The sequence below is a fragment of the Acinonyx jubatus genome, chromosome A1, assembly GCF_027475565.1.
Source record: "Acinonyx jubatus isolate Ajub_Pintada_27869175 chromosome A1, VMU_Ajub_asm_v1.0, whole genome shotgun sequence".
Lineage (NCBI taxonomy): Eukaryota > Metazoa > Chordata > Mammalia > Carnivora > Felidae > Acinonyx > Acinonyx jubatus.
The window spans coordinates 127,101,168-127,119,131 of record NC_069380.1 but is presented as its reverse complement, the minus strand read 5'-3'; the positions used below and the strand labels follow the sequence as shown (position 1 = coordinate 127,119,131).

Genomic DNA, 17,964 nt, shown 5'->3' with positions numbered 1-17,964 from the left:
CTAGAGTGTATTATGCTAAGCAAAATTAGTAAGTCTGAGAAAGACAGTTATCATATGACTTCACTTATATGGGGGAATTTAAGGGACAAAACAGGCGAACATAAGGGAAGCGAAGCAAAAATAATATAAAAACAGGGAGGGGCACGAACCACAAGACACTCTTAAATAAAGGCAACAAACTGAAGGTTTCTGGAGGGGTTGTGGGTGGGGAATGGGCTAAATTGGTAAGGGGCATTAAGGAAGACACTTGTTGGGATGAGCACTGGGTGCTATATGTAGGGGATGAACCACTGGATTCTATTCCCGAAACCATTATTGCGCTATATGCTAACTAACTTGGATGTAAAATTAAAGAAAACAATTAAAAATACATACATACATACATACATACATAGCTGAACAAATTGAAAAGTCAACAACTCTTTTGAGATCTGTAAAAGAAATGGAGTCACATGGCAAACTGCTGCCCCTAAAATTGGAGAGACAGGCAGATACAATCACAATCACAACTTATCAGAGCAGACAAGCCACAGACTGGCAGAAAATGTTTGCAAAAACATATCTTATAAAGGACTGTTACCTGAAACATAAAAAGAACTCTTAAAACTCAACAAAAAGAAAATAATCTGTTTAAAAGTTGGACGAATACTTTAATAAGTACCCTACTGAAGAAGATACACAGATGGCAAATAAGCATATGAAAAATGTTCCATGCCATATGTCATCAAAAAGAAGTAAAAATTAAAAGAGCAATGAGATACCATCACACACTTATTAGAATGGCCAGAATCCAGAAGACTGACAACACCAAATGTTGATGAGGCTATGGAGTAACAGGAACTCTCATTCATTGCTGGTGAGAATGCAAAATGACACTTTGAAAGACAGTTTGATAGTTTTTTACAAAACTGAACATACTCTTACCAGAAATTGTGCTCCTTGGTATTTACCGAAAGGAGTTGATACTAATGTTCACACAAAACCTTGCACATGGATGTGTATAGAAGCTTTATTCATAACTGCTAAAACTTGGAAGTAACCAAGATGTCCTTCAATGAGTGAATGGGTAAATAAACTGTGGCATATCCAGATGGATTATTATTCTGTTCTAAAGAAAAAAAGAGCTATCAAGTCATGAAAAGACATGAGAGGAAATTTAAATACACCTTATTAAGTGAAAGAAGCCAACCTGAAAGGCTACCTACTGTATGATTCCAACTATATGGCATTCTGGAAAAGGCAAAATTATGGGGAATAGTAAAAAGATCAGTGGTTGTCAGTGGTTAAGGAGAAGGCAAGGATGAATAGGTGGAGCACAAAGATCTTTAGAGCAGTGAAACTACTCTGTATGATACTATATTGTGGATACATGTCCTTATACATTTGTACAAACCCATAGAATATACATACCAAAAGTAAACACAAATGTAAACTATGAACTTTAGGTACTAACATCTGTCAGTGTAAGCTCATCAACTGTAACAAATGTATCCCTCTTGAGGGGATATGGGAGAGGCTATGCATGAGTGGGGACAGGAGGTAGATGGGAAATTTCTACCTTCTGCTCAATTTTGCTCAATACTGCTGTGACATAAAAGTGCTCTAAAAAAATAAAATAAAATAAAATAAAATTTCAGTCAGGGGATGTCACTTCTTTACTAAAAAATGCTTCCCTTAACTCTTTGACCTCATTTATTACTAATGTCCTCACTTATCCCATTTCAACCACTCTGGCCTCCTTCCTATTCTGTGAACATGAATATCTCAGGCACCCTCATGCCTCAGGGCCTTTAGCCTTGCTGTTCCACTGACTAGAATGCTGTTACCAAGGTAAACACACAGGCTGGTCACCTCACCTCCTTAAAATTTGGACTCAAATGCCTCCTTCCATTGAAGCCTTCCCTAACCGCTTTATCTTCAAATCCCCTCCTCTTTCCCTCTTAATTTTTCTTCATCACAGTTATCATAACATGAACACTACATATTTTATTTATCATCTACAGTCTCCAATTAGAATGAATGTACATTCTACAAGAAGAGAGGATATTTTTCCATGTGTTATCCTGTGTGTTGAATCTTCAGGGCGTGGAATGTAGCAGTACTCAATAAACATCTGTTAAATGAAAGAATCTGTTTGACATTCTACATATTTGAAGTTTCATAAATATATACAGATATTTAGAGAAAGACTATCTAGAAAGATAGACTCAAAGGGAAATACAATTAAGCAACTGTCTCCAATTCACAAAGGAATTTTACAAATCTAAACTATATTTATTCATGTTTTTATTATGAAAGCAGAGTTTTTCTACAAAGAGGGAGAAATCTTCAGTTCCCTTGACTTCAACATTCTCATTTTGCGTTCCTTTCAACGGTTACTATGTAGGTTCTCAACATTTTACATAAAACATTCAAAACCTCTTGTTCAATGCAAGATTAGGGTTAGTCATGGAAGGCAAACTTGCTATGTAAGGAAAATATGCTTCTGGCCCACTGAATGTTCTCCTTACCCAATATACCTGGTGGTCTGTATCCTTTGTCGATTCAATTCTTGAAACTTACAGCACAAACAGACCAGCTTGGCTCAGGACTGCAACCTGTCAGGCTATGTTTCAGGTTTCTAGAAGACAACTCAATTCCGGTTCATGGTTTTGCCTAACTTCTTCCCACTCCTATTTTGCCTCCCAGCTACCGATGCCCCGATCCCAAAACTCAACAAAGGTTAAGAAGATCGTAACTAGACACAAGGCTAGACAAGTTAAAAAATAATTGAGCGCGCATACACACGCCCTGCATTCTCCTCATCTCACTCCCCAAGCCCACAGCGGCGGATAAGGAGAAACCAGTTTGCTAGACTTTGTTCTTTGCAGTGACTAATCAGGAAAAAAGTTAATTTAGATTTTATATTTGCTCCCCACTGCTCTAAAACCCCCCTCAACTCCCCAATATTTGCAGCAATTTTTGCCAGTTTCTTACTAAGCAGGGATGGAGTTGATCCAAATTGGGCTTCTCGCCGTGGTGGCCTCCATTTTAAATAGGAGTTGACCCTCCCAGTAGCTTTTTCAGGAGCGGGGATTCCTTCTTTTCTCCCTCTCTCCACTCCAGCCTGACCGGGACCAGGTTTCCTCTTCTCACATTTTTCTACAACTCATTCCTGAGTCATGCATGACGACAACTTTCACACTATTTATGTCACGCCTCGAGATGACCTCAAGGGATGGCATCGGTGCTCAAAAAGAAACATAACAGTCCAAAGGCCAGAACCCGTACTCCAAAGTGGCCCGCGGGGCTCCGAGGGTCTGGGCGCTGAGGCGGGCGGAGGCGGGGCGCTCGTTCCCGGATGGCGGCTGGCTCCTCCTTCCCGCCCCTCGCGGGTACCTGGCGGCGGCGGGCGGGGGCGGTGCTGCGCGGCGTCACGCGGCGGGGTGGGAGAGCGGGCAGGTGACATCCCGGCGGCCTCCTCCCCTTTTCCAGCTCTGTCGGCGGCCGGAGCAGCAGGGGCCGCTGTGAGGAGCTCTGCGCTCGCGCCGCCGCCCGCCGCCGCCCTCTGCTCCCGCGCGCGCCTTGCCGCTTCGTCTCCGCTCTCCGTGGGGTGAGTGCCGGACTCCCAGCCCCTGCGCTGGGACCAAACTTTTCCGGGGTGCGGAGAAGAGATGGGGGAAGGGAGAGAGACCCCGCCGGCAGGAGTCCGGAGCAGCCGGATGGAGGAACCTGGGCGCAGCGCGCGGCGGCGGGATCCGGGTGCGGGAAACCCGGGAGCGTGGCCAGGCCCTCCCCGGGCTGTGTGCAGGCGCTTCGGAAGTTCTCGAACCGCGGCCTGTGGGCGCAGAGAGAGAAGGCCCTTCCCGCGGGAGGGCGGGTCCGCCGCGCTCACCTGCGCGCTCCATGGGAGCCCCCCGCCGCCCCGGCATCCCAGAGGGCCGGTGCTCCCGGGCCGCCCCAGGGCTCTGAGCTTCCCCGAGCGCTCCCTGCGGGCGGGGACCCTGGTGCTCCGGGCGGGAGGGCAAAGGTGCTCGCCCCTGGGACTGGAGGGACCTCCTCGACCTTGGCCACCGAGGTCACTTTCCCAGCTCCGGGCTCTGACCTCCCTAGCCGCAGCCCCCCCCCCCCCGCCCCCCCATTACCGGAATTCCCGAGCCCCTTTCTTACTGGTTCCTTCCCGTCTGGGGCGCTTTTGTGTCCTTGAGGTCGGAATGAACTTGGGGGGGGGGGTGCTGCTCTCGCAGCGGGGAGCTGCCTCTTTGGCTCTCTGAGCTGCACGGTGTCCCAGCGACTGCTGCTGGTTGAGGAGGGTGATGACTACTGAGCCATAGAACAGTACGTGCTGGAGATGGAGATGGGAAAGCCTGTTGTTTCATCTTCTAGGGTATCGTTGGTTGGGAAATTGCCCGTCCCCCCTCCCCCCCCATCAGCCAGCGCTGATTCAAAGTTACCGGATGCCGAGCGAGCGCTCCTTCGAGCTCCTGGGGAGCCGGGACAGGAAGGATCCGGTCTTACACCTGTCCACCTCCCTGTGTGGTAGGAGAAACAAGTCCCACTCCCACTCAAGAATAGTTTTGGCGAGCCAAACCTTTCCCCTCTTGCTGAGCTATCCCCTCAGAAAGCATTTTCACTTAACCGTATGCTCACAGGTTACTTTTTGTTTCACAGCTCGATTTTTTTGTTTAACCGCCGTGGAAGAATCATCCATACTTTGTGATTGCCTTTGCCTTCTTACTGCTCACTCGCTTATTAATTCCCTTACTTTGTAATTCCTGCTCCTACTGCTGACCAGAAATTGTTGTCCCCGAGGTCGCTGAGGACTAGAAAAAAATCTTTTCCCCTCAACGGCAGACATTTATCGAGTGTTTTTGTGCCAGGCACTGTTTAAAACTTTCATTAACTCGTAATCCTCACCACAATCCTGTGAGGTAAAATTATTATGTTATCTCACTTTATGGATGAGGGAATGAATATTTGGTATCTTGCTCAAGGACTCTCAAGTAGCAGGAGAGGATTCCAACTCCGGGGCTCAGGACCAGCACTGGGGTAACCACTGTGCATACTGCCTCGCCTAGAATTCCTTTCTTCCTCCTTATTTCCTGAAGTCCTGAGCTCCTTGAAGCATCACTGATCAGGTTCTCAGTCTCACATTCCCTCTTGCATGACTTCGGACTAGTTTAGGTTCTTTTTTATTTTATTTATCATTATTATCATTATTTTTTTAGAGATTTCACAGAGCCTTGTTACTTTAGTTATCGCCTCTAGTTAGCTGCCTTAAGATTCTGTGCTTTCCATGTATCTTACTCAGTTTTAGAGTAGCATCTGTCAGTTTATATTGTAATATTCCTTGTGGACTTGCCCTGTTTTGCCTCAAAGCATTTCTAGTTAACATCATTTATGTCACGGGCCCCATCATTATCCTAGTCACTCAGGTGCAAAATTCAGCAGTCCTGTCTCATATCACCTCTCTCCCAATCATGATGTATCTCGTCAACTTCTACAATGTCTCTTCCTTCTAGCTTTCATCGAACCTTACCCCCTCCCCAGCCCTTCTTCCCTAGTCTCCTCCTTCACGACCTCTGAACACTCATTCATCACTTATCATATGTCACTTTCTCCAGTTGGGTATCTTATAAATGTTCCACATCTACAAAAAATATTGTAAGCAGCTTAGGACATTAAATATTCAGGCCTTACAATTAGTAGTTACTTGCTAAATGTTTGCCACATATGATGCAATGTGAATTACGGTAGCACACAGGTGGGCCAGGTTTTACAGGGTGTGAAGAAGCTTACATTGGTAGACATGGAGGAACTGGCAAGCATCCTGGAGGGGGAGGACAGCTTCTGGTGACTTAGTTGCTGCAGCTAGGAGGAACCCAGTTATCCTGAGTAAGCACTACAGTTAGAAGTGTGGAAGTAGGAGCATATCCGCAGAGAATGATGAATCCTATTCTTAGCAAAACACGACAGGAACCAACCACAGTAAATTACAAAAAAAAAAAAAAAAGTCATCTTTATTGTAAAATATAACACATACCTAAAAATGCACAAAACATAAATGAGATTACCACAGTAGACATATTTAGTAGTAGAATAACTGTCTTATTCTGGTAGGAGATATGATGGTAGTGGGATGAGACTGCAGACATGCCTAATAGGAACCTGTTCCCAAAACTTCTGTATAAGGTAATGTGAGCCTGAACTAGTCCCAAGAGGAGCTGTTTGGAAAGAGTTGGCTGTGCCTACATAGGTTTGAGGTGAGAAGACAAAACCAAGAAGGTACCTAAATGGTAAGAAAAGGGAACCAATGAGAGTTTTGAGCCACTGAGCATAATTCTACCAAAATGGATATTTTGTGATTTTTGCCTTTGTTTCTCTCCATTTTTTCTATGCATGTTTTCCTACATCATAGTACATGTAGAATTTTAGTATTCTTTGATTTTAATGTAATACCTAGTAAGCATTTTTCATCTTATCCGATTTCCCAAATTCCTATTGTTTGTGTCATATTCTAGCAACTGTAATGTGATTTCATAAATTAATCCTCTATTGTTGATCAGGTGCACTAAACAACACTTATAAATCTAAGTTGTAGCAATACTTACTTTGGCAGATATGTCACTTTATAAACTGGAGTTTGTTTGTTTATGTCAGACATTGGAATGTATGTAAAAGAAAACCCATGTCCTCAGATAATTTGTAGTTGAATGGAAGAAATAGGACTTTCCCAAGTATGTTAACTGGTTATTCTTCTTGGTGTCCTATGTGTGCAAACATCAGTTTTAGGATATGTTAGAATGTTGTTTACCAAACAAGTAACTTTGGAGACTCTGTATATGTATTAGTGTATTAAATTGAGAACTAACCTTGAATTTCAGTACAACACGTCATAGAGCATGCAAAGAAGCATGCCATGAATACATTTTGAGAGCAGACTGTATCTCACATGTGTTTCTGAGATACTCATCCAATTTGGACCACTCACAAGTTATGAAAAAGTTGAAAACTAATGCAAATTTGGCACTTTATAAGACTGGTCTTCTAAAAAAAAGTTGAGATTTCTAATTATTCCTAATTTACTGAAATATATTAAAAGCGCACATGTTATTACATTGGGAAGTAAAACTATCCATTTAGTTAATGATAGAAGTAGCCACACCATCATAAATATTTCTAAACAGGCTATTACTCAGATGCACTAAGTTACTGTATAACGTATAACATAAGTCTGCCAGGTGAAAGGCAGATTTTCATCTCTCTTGAGAAGCAGCCTCACAGCCCTCAAACAACAGCTACCTACCTTCTTTGTCCTCTCTAATACAAGGTAATAGAGATAAATCTGGCCCAAAGTAGGGAGTTTCAGAAGTTGTGTGTTCAGTAAACATTTAAATGAGTGTCAGTTTTGTGTCAGGCAAGGTGAGCAGCAGAATGCTAAAGCCAGGCCAGGTCTGTGTGAGATGCAGAGAGGCAAACAGTTCCAGTACAGTGTGAAAAACTGTGAGAAACACAGAGTGTTGGAGAAGTCACATGGAGGAAGGCAGACAAAATCATGCTCCTGAGCTAAAAGAAGGAAGAGTGTTAGGGCAGCAGAGAAATGAGATGAAGGCAGGAAATCACATTCAGGCTGAGAGAATGCAGATGCTGTGCTGAAATTGGAAATACTATAAAACAACTGCAGAGGAGTGTATGAGGTGAGGTGAGGTTGCTAAGAGCCTTGTTGGACCTGAAGGATTTGGAGTTTATCCTAAAATCAGTGGGGAGCCATTGAAAATGTTCAAGGAAGTGAGGGACCTGTTCACATTTGAATTTTAAAAGCATCCCTCTGGCATTTGCAACTTCACCTTTCTGAAAGCTCTCCTCCTCCCCCTGTTGGAGGCTTTATCTCTCTTCTCTACCTGATTGCTATCTCGTAGCTCATTTCTCTTTGGAAAGGACAGCCACCAACATTGTTTCCGCTTGATATCTTGCTTATGTTCTGTTTGCATAACAATTTTGGAACAGAAAGTAAGCTTTCATCGGTGTCCTTGTGCTGCATGTTTATAAAATACCCAATCTTGCAGTTCAGTTTTAAATCTTTTATTGACAGTTACGAGATGAAACATTTTGGCATCTTTTAGGTATCAGTAATAGTTGCAGCAAAGCACTTTTCATGCATTTGCTCATGAATCCTCTGAAGCTGGCAAGATCTGCACCATAATTCTCGTAGTATACATGAGTGCAGGAGAGTGAAGAAAGGTACTCAGTATACACTGTTGGAAGTATGCAGCCAGGATTTGAACCCAAGTAAAATTACAATGTTTAGCTTCTTCCCACTTTGCATATTGACTCTGTGGATTGCTATTTTAGAGGGTACCTGAGACAGTAGAGTTCTGATATCATATGGTACTTTGGTGAGGGCATAAGTGCAATCACAAAGAAAAACCTGATTTAGACTTTCTGGGTCAGTGGTAGAAGAGAAAACTAGAAAAAGAGGGTTGACTAGTAGCTCCTCATTTAAATACAGCCTGTCCTCCTTCCTGTCCCAGCTTCCTGGGTTTTGTCTTAATAACACCTTTGTGATTTTTTTGTTTATTATAATCAAATGACAGAACAGGGACAGTGAAGGCTGCTCATATTTTTTATTATTATTATTATTATTATTATTATTATTATTTTATTTTTAGAGAGAGTGTGTACATAAGCAGGGAAGAGGGGCAGAGAAAGAGAGACAATCTTAAGCAGGCTCCATGCTCAGCATTGAGGCTGATGTGGGGCTTGATCCCATGACACTGGGATCATGACCTGAGCCAAAAGCAAGAGTCAGACATTCAACCGACTGAACCACCCAGGAGCCCCTAAAGGGTGCTCATATTTAAGGATGACTTAACCCTAGGTCTGTCCAAGGGCTTCTCTGCCCAATCCCCTTCTTTCTTGTCTTTTTCTTGCCTTCTCTCGGCAGGTAGTGCTGTGTTGGATTCTGTGGGTTAAAAAGATTTGTATCTCAGAAACAAATAAACAAACTAATGCTGATCTCACATTTTAATCCCTCTGATGTTTTTCATTCAGTTATCTAGAAGGCACATGCTTATACCTTCAGTCTCTGAAATTCTAACAGGTGTGTCTTTAACTTGAAGCAAGGTGGGAGGCAGAAGTAACATTCCTAGGAAACCAGAGTCCAGATACTGATTATTCAGTAGCTTAGGGTGAGTTCCTGAGTAAATGTTGAAAAGTTGAAAAATAAAGCTGCAGGAACTACTAATCATTGTTTAAAGGGAGGGAAAAAAAATGTCTAGTAGATACATTTAACATTAAGTATAGCTAATATTTCTTTAAAAATACTAGGTTGAACGTGGGCACTTGCCATTGCTCTAGGTAAAAGAGTTAGATGTTGGCAATTGCATATAGTTTATCCTAATACAAAGACAATCCTCTTAACATCTAACCTTTTGAGCCAATCAGCCAAGCCTACACTCTTCATTTTCCCAGAAAGTAGGTTGAGTGCAGCGTGTTCATTTTTACAACTGCTGGGTTACTGTCTCAACAGTATTTATCATAAGCCTGTTGGTGGCAGTTACACGTGTTATTATGATTAGATCATTTAAATATCAGTAATAGTCATGTAAATCTATGAAACATGAGTGCAAAAGAAGAGTATTGGTTTCTGTGAAAGGAATGTTGAATTGTTTAAAAAAAATTTTTTTTTTAATGTTTATTTTAGAGAGAGAGAGAGACAGAGTGTGAGCAGAGGGAGGGGCAGAGAGAGGGAGACACAGAATCTGAAGCGGGCTCCAGGCTCGGAGGTGTCGGCACAGAGCCTGATGTGGAGCTTGAACTCACGAACTGTGAGATCATGACCTGAGCCGAAGTTGGAGGCTTAATGGACTGAGCCACCCAGGTGCCCGGGAATGTTGAATTCTTTAGAAAGAGTCCATAAAAGTGAGAGACTAAAAAAGTGGGCAGAAAAACTATTAAAAAATTGGAGAGAAAATTATGAAAATTTGGAAGAAAATATCCTGACCTTGCTTTACAAGTTTGTTTTGCTGTTTTGTCTTTGTTTTTTAGTTCTCAATCTACTTAGGAAATTAAAACTAGAAATTGTAGAAAATAAATTCTGAGTGTAGTTAATATAATAAAAATATTGGGGAGGAATTCTTCAAGGAAAATCTTGGAATTACTTTGGGAAATTGGGGAATTAATGCATATTTTTATGTGTTAAGGTAAAGTAAATATGGTGTGTATATAATTTTTTGATTCTTGAGACAACTTTTTTTTATTAACTAACCAGAACCAGTCAAAATTGCTGATGCTGTTAGTCAAACTGTAATAGTTTATGCTGTAGGATAGTGAGTAGTCAGAAGTTTTGCCTCTGTAGATGTTCTTTGGGCCTACTACATTACCAAAGTAAAACTTTGCCATTGGGAATGTAAAAAGCAGGGCACATATAGATTTTTTTCTTTGCTTACCATATTATGAGAATGGCATATAACTCATACTATTTTGAGTTAGGCTTTTAGCAGCCCTATAGCATATGTTTGTATTAGTAATGTGAACCAATATATAGAACCTAGAGTTGATTTCCACCTCCCTTAAGTGACTGCCATAAAAATTGAAAGCAAAAACTGGAAAAAAAGAAAAAAAACCATATTATAGGATTAGCTAGTTTGTTAAACTTAATAAATTCTGTAGTGCTGCTAATCTGAAAGTTGGATTAGGTGAGGTGTAACTTATTCTAGATTCAAATACCAGTTATGGCAGTATAGTAATTAATTTCTTCTGAAGTATTACAAGTTAGTGAAAAAAGACCAAACTTAAATGCAAAAAAATAAAAGTATGGCATTTATTGACTATTTGGTATATGCCAGGCATTGTAAAACATTTTCTATATGCCTTATCTCATGTAATCTGCACAGCAGCCCTACCAGGAAGGTCATTTTGTTCTCATTTTCTAGACGAGGAGACTCATGCCATATCAGAGTTATGCAATGTGTCCTGAGTCATGTGGTTAGTAACAGAACTGGGAATCCAATCCACTTTAGTCTGAACTCTAGCACTCATATGCCTCTGCTCTTACCACTTCATAAGGTAGTACTTTTCATCTGAATTTCTAATATAGGGGTTTTGTTGTTTTGTGGTTTTGGTAAGCCCTTTATTGGAGGGGTGATTCTAGACATGATCAACAGAGAGAGGGGGAGGAGGTAGCTAGGATAGGATGTGTTGGTCAAGATGCTGCTCCTGCCACTGTGGGCAGCTGGGCTTCCCTCAGGGCAGGATACACCTCAGAGTTGTCTTGGCACCTATGGGGAGGAGGTGGAACCTTTATTGGCACATGAGCATGGAGATAATTTCTTAATGACATGTTGAAGTGTTTTAACCTGGAAAGGACCTTAGAGATCATTTAGGCTTCCTCTTTGATAGATGAGGAAACTGGGGCCCATTGAAGCCAAGTTGTTTCGCCAAGGCCGCTAGCTGATTTATCATCCTGGAAGTGGAAACACCTTCTCCTGATCAGACTCCAGGTGCTTTTATAGCTTAGTAGTTATTTTTCTTTGTTAGCCCTAACTCTGATTGGCAATTGCATATAGTTTATCCTAATACAAAGACAGTCCTCATGACATCTAACCTTTTGAGCCAATCAGCTGAGTCGACACTCTTTATTTCCCCAGAAAGCAGGCTGCCTTTACTACTGAATTTTGAAGTTCTTAAGTTGCCCCACCCCATCTTTGTCTGCAAGTAACAACACTGATTATTCCCTACACTTTACTGTAGAATATGAACAAGGCCAGTATTATGTTTCCCCTGTGTTACATGAGGGAGACCTGAAACTCAAACAATATAATGTTGTCCTCAGGCCTGTGTATGTTAAAACCTGACCCTGAACTATGACCGAAGATGTAAAAGAAGAAAAATACATTATCTTAGCAAAGATGACTAAACCTTCCTGGCCAAGCCCTGTTGTCTTATCTAACAATCCTTTCCTGTCCTCATTCTCTTTCCTTAGCCCAAGTCCACGCCCTTTAGGTGGCTGCCTGACAGTCTCAGGGAAGTAGGCATCTGTGGGGCTGGGTAGGGGTGGAATGAGTTGTGCCCATTGCTTTGCTGGGCACCCCCTGAAAAATATGCCGAGTCCCAACCTTTGGCCTTTCATCAACAGACAGAGGAAGGGCTGTTGTTAGTCATCTTCTTATTAACAGGCAAGCATGGACTACAGCAGCTGCTGTTCCTCCTCCTCCTGCCTCTTTGCTTTTATATGTCATGAAAAACTTTTCGCATGCATCATCTCAGTCCTTATTGCAACCCTGTGTGATGTGGGCTTTTAACTGAATTTTAGAAACCAGAAATCTGAGGCTCTGAGAAATTCAAGTGATTTTTGCCAAGGTCACTTGGGTGGCAAGTGGTAAACCTGGATCTGTAATACAGATAATCTAACTATACATCCTGCCACTTGCTGTATTTGGCTTTCGAGTTTATTTTCTCGTGTTTAGAAAAATAGCATGGAAGAGAGCAGGAAATAGGACAGTTGCAAAGTTTGCATGAGATAATGTATAATTTACATTCCACTTTTTTCCAAAAAAGATTTGAAGTTTTCACAATAAGTACCTGAAGACCCAAGCCTACAAGGGGAAAATGTAAGTAATGTAGTTGTGATAAACAGAACACTAAATTTTAACTGTTAGCTGGGAGCTCATATTGAAAAAATAAGAAAATGTTTCCACGACTCTAATGGTTTAGTTTTTTTGAAACAATAAAACAAAAATGTTGTAATATTTTTCCCAGAAATGAATTGTAGAAGGCATTTATCACATTGGTGTTATAAAGAGGATCTTGAATAACTCCATTTATAATACTTGCAATAACAGTTTTGCTAAAGATGCAAAGATATTTTTACATTAGTACTGGCTCTTGATAACTCATTTATTATGGATGTTAATGAAGGTAAACTGTTCGAAAGTATTTCTTCAAAGGCTTGAGGGCTGGACTAATAAGGTCTAGATTCTCATAGTGATAGACAATAGCAACTCACTCAAGGTAGAGCAGGGCATCTTAGCCTGCTGGTCCATGGATGGAATTCAGAAGGTCCATAACTCTCCCAAACATCAAACTTGTTTGTGCATATGTAATCTTCAGGAACATGGCCCATAGCACTGTAGTCTCACAGGATAAAAGCTACTGATTTAGGAAAGACATGAAGTAATACATGTAAAATGCTTGTTAAAATTTAACTGTGTGCATGGAAAAGTATTAGCCTTTAATGTTAATGTTGGAATTAAGCATATAATGTTGGCATGAACCAACTGTGTAGACTTTATCCGTGTTACAAGGATGCAGTTAGTACAGACCGAAAAAAGATACCATCTCCTGCATGTATGGTAGTTTTCATTTCTCTTGTCCTAGTTCTCTAGGAAAAAAAGGCTTCTATTTATTTATGAATTGAATGTTACCTATTTGCTTGGGCTAGACGCTGGAGATGTAAAAATCTAGAAGTCATCTCCTCTCCTCATTTCTATCTTTATTTTATGCCCACATCCAAATTAGCAGCAATTGTGTCAGCTATGTGCACAAAATGTATCCTCAATCTATCTACTTCAATAAACTCCTAATCCTACTGTCTCACTACAATCAATTTTTTACCAGGCAACCAAGTTAATTTTTAAAAACATAAGTCAGATCATGTCACTGCTTTGCTTAAAAGCCTCTGATGAGAGTTTTCAGTTTTGCAAGACGTGGAATTCTAGAGGTAGTTGGTGGCTGTGGTTGCAGAACAATAGGAATGTACTAAATACTGCTGAGCAATACGCCTAAAATAGGCTAGGATGGTAAAGCTTCTGTTATGTGTATTTTACCATAATTTTAAAAAAGGAAAAGAAATAGTTTACTGCAACAACAACAAATAAGCCTCTGATGGTTTCCCTAGATGGACCTAGAATAAAACCCCTACTCTTTAATTTATGCCTCAAGACCTTATGTATCCACTTCCCCAAGGCATCCAGCATCTCTCTCCTTGTGCTCTGCTTTCTGTTCCTCTGACTTAAACTAAGTTTGTTCCTGCCTCTAGGCCTTTGCCTTTGTTGTCCCCTCCAGGACCACTTTCCCTTCATATCTACTCAGGTGTTCTAGATCTTTCTAACTACCTTGTACTGTTAACAGCTCTCTGTCCTCGGTGACCCTGTCATATCACTCTGTTTTGTTTCGTTTTCTTCAGAACTTTTGTCACTATTTGTCTTATTTATGTTTGTGTCTGTCTTTGTTTACTTGTGTGTCTTCCCATATAAGTTAACTGCATAAGAATAGAGATCTTGGTGTATATTTGGTGTGGAGAAGTGTGCTTGGCACATAGTAGGTGCTCAAATATTTATTGAGTAAAGAATGGAGACATGAGCCCTTCCTCCAGTGACCTTGTAGTTTCTGATACTGACTCTCAGTCTGAGTTATAGAACTGTGAGCAAGGTCTTTGAGAGCCTCTCAGCTAGGTCTCACATAGAGAATGGGCAACTAGTTCTGCACCAAATAAAGTGATGTGCGGATGGAAGAGGAGAGAATGATGTCGGGGGCAAAAAAGTCAAAACCACATAAACTGTTTTCTCTCATTCACAGATAAAGAGAAACTTTCCCTCTCTTCTATCTCCATCTTCACCTAAAAAACAAAAACAAAAACCAACACCAGCAAAAGAGGAGAAAACAAAACAAAAATACAGCTATGTATCAGTATCCAGGCAAGAACCCTACCCAAGCCAAGCTTAAAATGAAAATTGTGTACAATATTGTATATCACATTCCCAGAAATGCCCAGTTCCTCTGGACCGTTTGCTCTTAGAGTGTCCATTATGAGCACTCAGTTGTAGGAGTCAATAAGATGGTCTTGCCAAAAAATGAGTCCATAATCTTACCAGTCTACCATTCCAGAATTATCTTCTTTAGGATGCACTTCCCAAGTGGCCATAAAAATGTTGCCTTGCCATCGTACTGTCAAACTACAGGATATTTTATAGATAACTGGAGTTTCATGTTCATGTTTTTGATTCATATTTTTCATGGTAAACATAGACTATAGAGATTTATGGTATAGACAGATTTTCAGTGCCCGATGTGAAAAATAATACTTAAATATAATAAGAAAAATCAGATTATTTTCTGACTATGAAAAAGTATATGCAGATTTGAGAAGTTGGGAAATGAAACAAAAACTTGTAACAGAAAACCCATCACCTGTAATACCACCAAGCAGAAATTATTCTTGTGAAAATTTTAATAAATTGCTTTGCGGCTTCTTAAAGGCCATTTTTAAAATGTGGTTGAAATTTTTCTTGAGGAAAAAAGTTGAGAACTGTTTAGATGAAGAACAAGAATCATCTAGCATACTTTTAATAAAAAATTTTTACAAGCATTTGCAACATGGAAATTTTATTTCTTCCTTTAAAAAAAAACTCATTTATAAAAGGAAAGAACAATATAATGAACTGGATGTACACATCACCCAGGCTCATGGCTAATCTTACTTCATTTGTGAATATTTCAGTTTATCTTCAAAAGGTAAGAACTTAACAATGACTACAGTACAATTATCACACCATTGTAATAAAATAAACAATTGTTATCCTCTTAAAGGTGCAAAACTTTTAAAGAAAAGGCAAAATCTTGAGTGTCTCTGAATAATTTATTCCTGTTTCAGTTATTGCGAAGGTGTGTCAGAGAGAATTCAGGGAACAGCAAGAAAACCGTCTTGACTAAGAGAGAGTAGTTGATCAGGAATCAGAGTATGAGGGGAGAGTAAAGGGTAAATGAAGTTCAGTTAAACAAGTCCATAAGTACGAATTACAGCTTGGTTCAACATGACATTATAAATTACTGGAGGGTTCTGAAAAGAGAAAAGACCTGGTCACAGTGCTTTGAGCTGGGCAGTTCAGGTCGCTGGCTTGTGACACTGTCAGATGTGAAATAGAAGAAGTTGGCCTGTCAAGCAGGACAGAGCCTAGATGGGCATGTGCCTGTATGAATGGAAAGGACTGAGAAGGGCAGAGGAATGAAGGAAAAGCGGAGAAGAAGGTCAGGATGAGCGAAAGATAGAGGACAAGGTTTGAAGCCTGGAAGCATGGGTGGATTGTGGTGCCAAAACTTGTCTTGGAGAAACTGGGTTGGGAAATGCTTTGTTTGAGATTCTGGACATTTCTTTATTTCTTTTCATTGGTAATCATTGCAAGTGAGGTGAACAAACTACATGCTCATTTACTTTGAGGCTTTTAACCAAGGTGGCCTCTTCTAGGTAATTACTTTATGAAGGGGCAGTTAGAATTTGTACTTGTGAAATATTTCAAAGATCAGGTGGTTAAAACTCATAATGGTAGATAAAGCCGGAAGAACTAGAATTTCTCCCTTGCCTCTCTCCTCCCCCACCAGAAGGAGACTCCATGGAAATTATTTAAGTATCTTGTGTATAACTAATTAGAAAGAAAAGTCTTTCTTTGTTTACCTAGAAATATGTTTGTAAATATTCACCAAGACCACTATTATAGGAAAGTCATTGTTTTAATCTTGTATTATCTGTAATTTCTGTTTGCTGATGCTGAGCTATTGTTCGAAAAGGCCGTAAATAGAGAGGCCCACACCAAGACAAGATTGAACTAAGCTATATTTTTCTATCCAGATAAATAGTGGGGGGAAATGTTCGTGTAAGTTGTTGCTTCCAGAATCCTTCATATCAAAATTATTTAACTTAAACATTAAGTAATGGTATTTAGCAACACTATTCTTTACTACAAATATACTTTACATATATTTTGCATTAAATCAATATGTCTACTAGCCTAGAAATGTAACTTCATTTTCCTTGGGAAAATCTTTTATTTGATTAAAATAACCAAATTATAGATTTCATTTTCAATTGGAAATAATCTTTTGCAGACCCAAGATAAATACAAATCCTGTCCTAAATCTGTGTTAGTTTTTAATTTGTTAAACAAGACTGAGACCTTAATAATAATCATTTTCTTAGAATTGAATGAAGAAGGTCACGTAAATACAGGAACAGTATGCTAACCCAGAAGGCATTTATCAGGAAGTTTTGATCCTAAAATGCTATTGAAACCAGTAAGAAAGCAGAGCAATCATACTTGAGCAGAGAAAACAGTGTCCTGAAGTCCATTGAGTAAACTTCTGTTTGATCTTTAGAGAGAGCCTCTGGTGTTTAATCATATTCTTTTTTGCATTATTTTACATAGTCCAACATTATTGGTTATTTTATTTCCCCTCCCATAGCAGATTAGGGACAGTAAATTAGAATAAGTAGGATCTTATAGCAATGGGAATGCTGGTGACAGGCTAAGTGTGATGGCTAACAAGGGAGGGGACAGGAAATCTATTAAAAGCAGATGCAGGTATTTGAAATGCCTGGAAGTTTGGAACTTTTTACTGTAGGCAAAGGTCATACCTTCAGCCCCAGTAGTCACAGAGGGTATTGTTGTGATACCCCTGCTCTCAGTAATATCCTTGAATTATCCAGGAAAGTTCAGTATATAAGATGATTGAAATCTTTCAAAAAATGTTTTACTTTTTTTTTTTTCCACAAGTACTTTTTAAAGTGGTTGCACCTAGGGGTTAGCCTTTCTGTTATATAAAATATATACTTCTGTGGAATACTCATTCCAGTGGGTAAGGTTGCATAAATGAATTGTACCCATAAATAGAAAGTGAGGATGAATTAATTTAATATTACTATTAGTTACTTTTCTTATCCACAATTTTCTTTGAGGGCCACTTATTTTTCTCCCTCTTATGGGCCTATCTGTATATTTTATGGATGTGTATTATTATATATTTTTTAATACTTTCCCTGTGTTCAAATATATAATGGAAAAGACTAGTATGATTATTGTGTTCTCTAGGATTCATCAATCCACATGACCTACCCACCCACCTCTGGATACCATCTCCCTCCACTTTTGGGGCTCCTGTCATATTTCTCTTCCCACCCGGGCTGAATCTGTTATTGCAAATTCTGGTTTGTCT

At 40.1% G+C, this 17,964-nt stretch overlaps 1 protein-coding gene across 1 annotated transcript in view; it reads left to right on the top strand.

The window, feature by feature from the left end:
• The first annotated feature begins 3,457 nt into the window (after positions 1–3,457).
• The window catches only part of ELOVL7 (ELOVL fatty acid elongase 7), a 74,350-nt gene continuing 59,843 nt past the window's right edge, over positions 3,458–17,964 (top strand). Inside the window, exon 1 of the mRNA XM_027041347.2 lies at positions 3,458–3,592. The gene's annotated coding sequence lies outside the window, so the exon portion shown is untranslated. The remainder of the gene's footprint in view (positions 3,593–17,964) is intronic.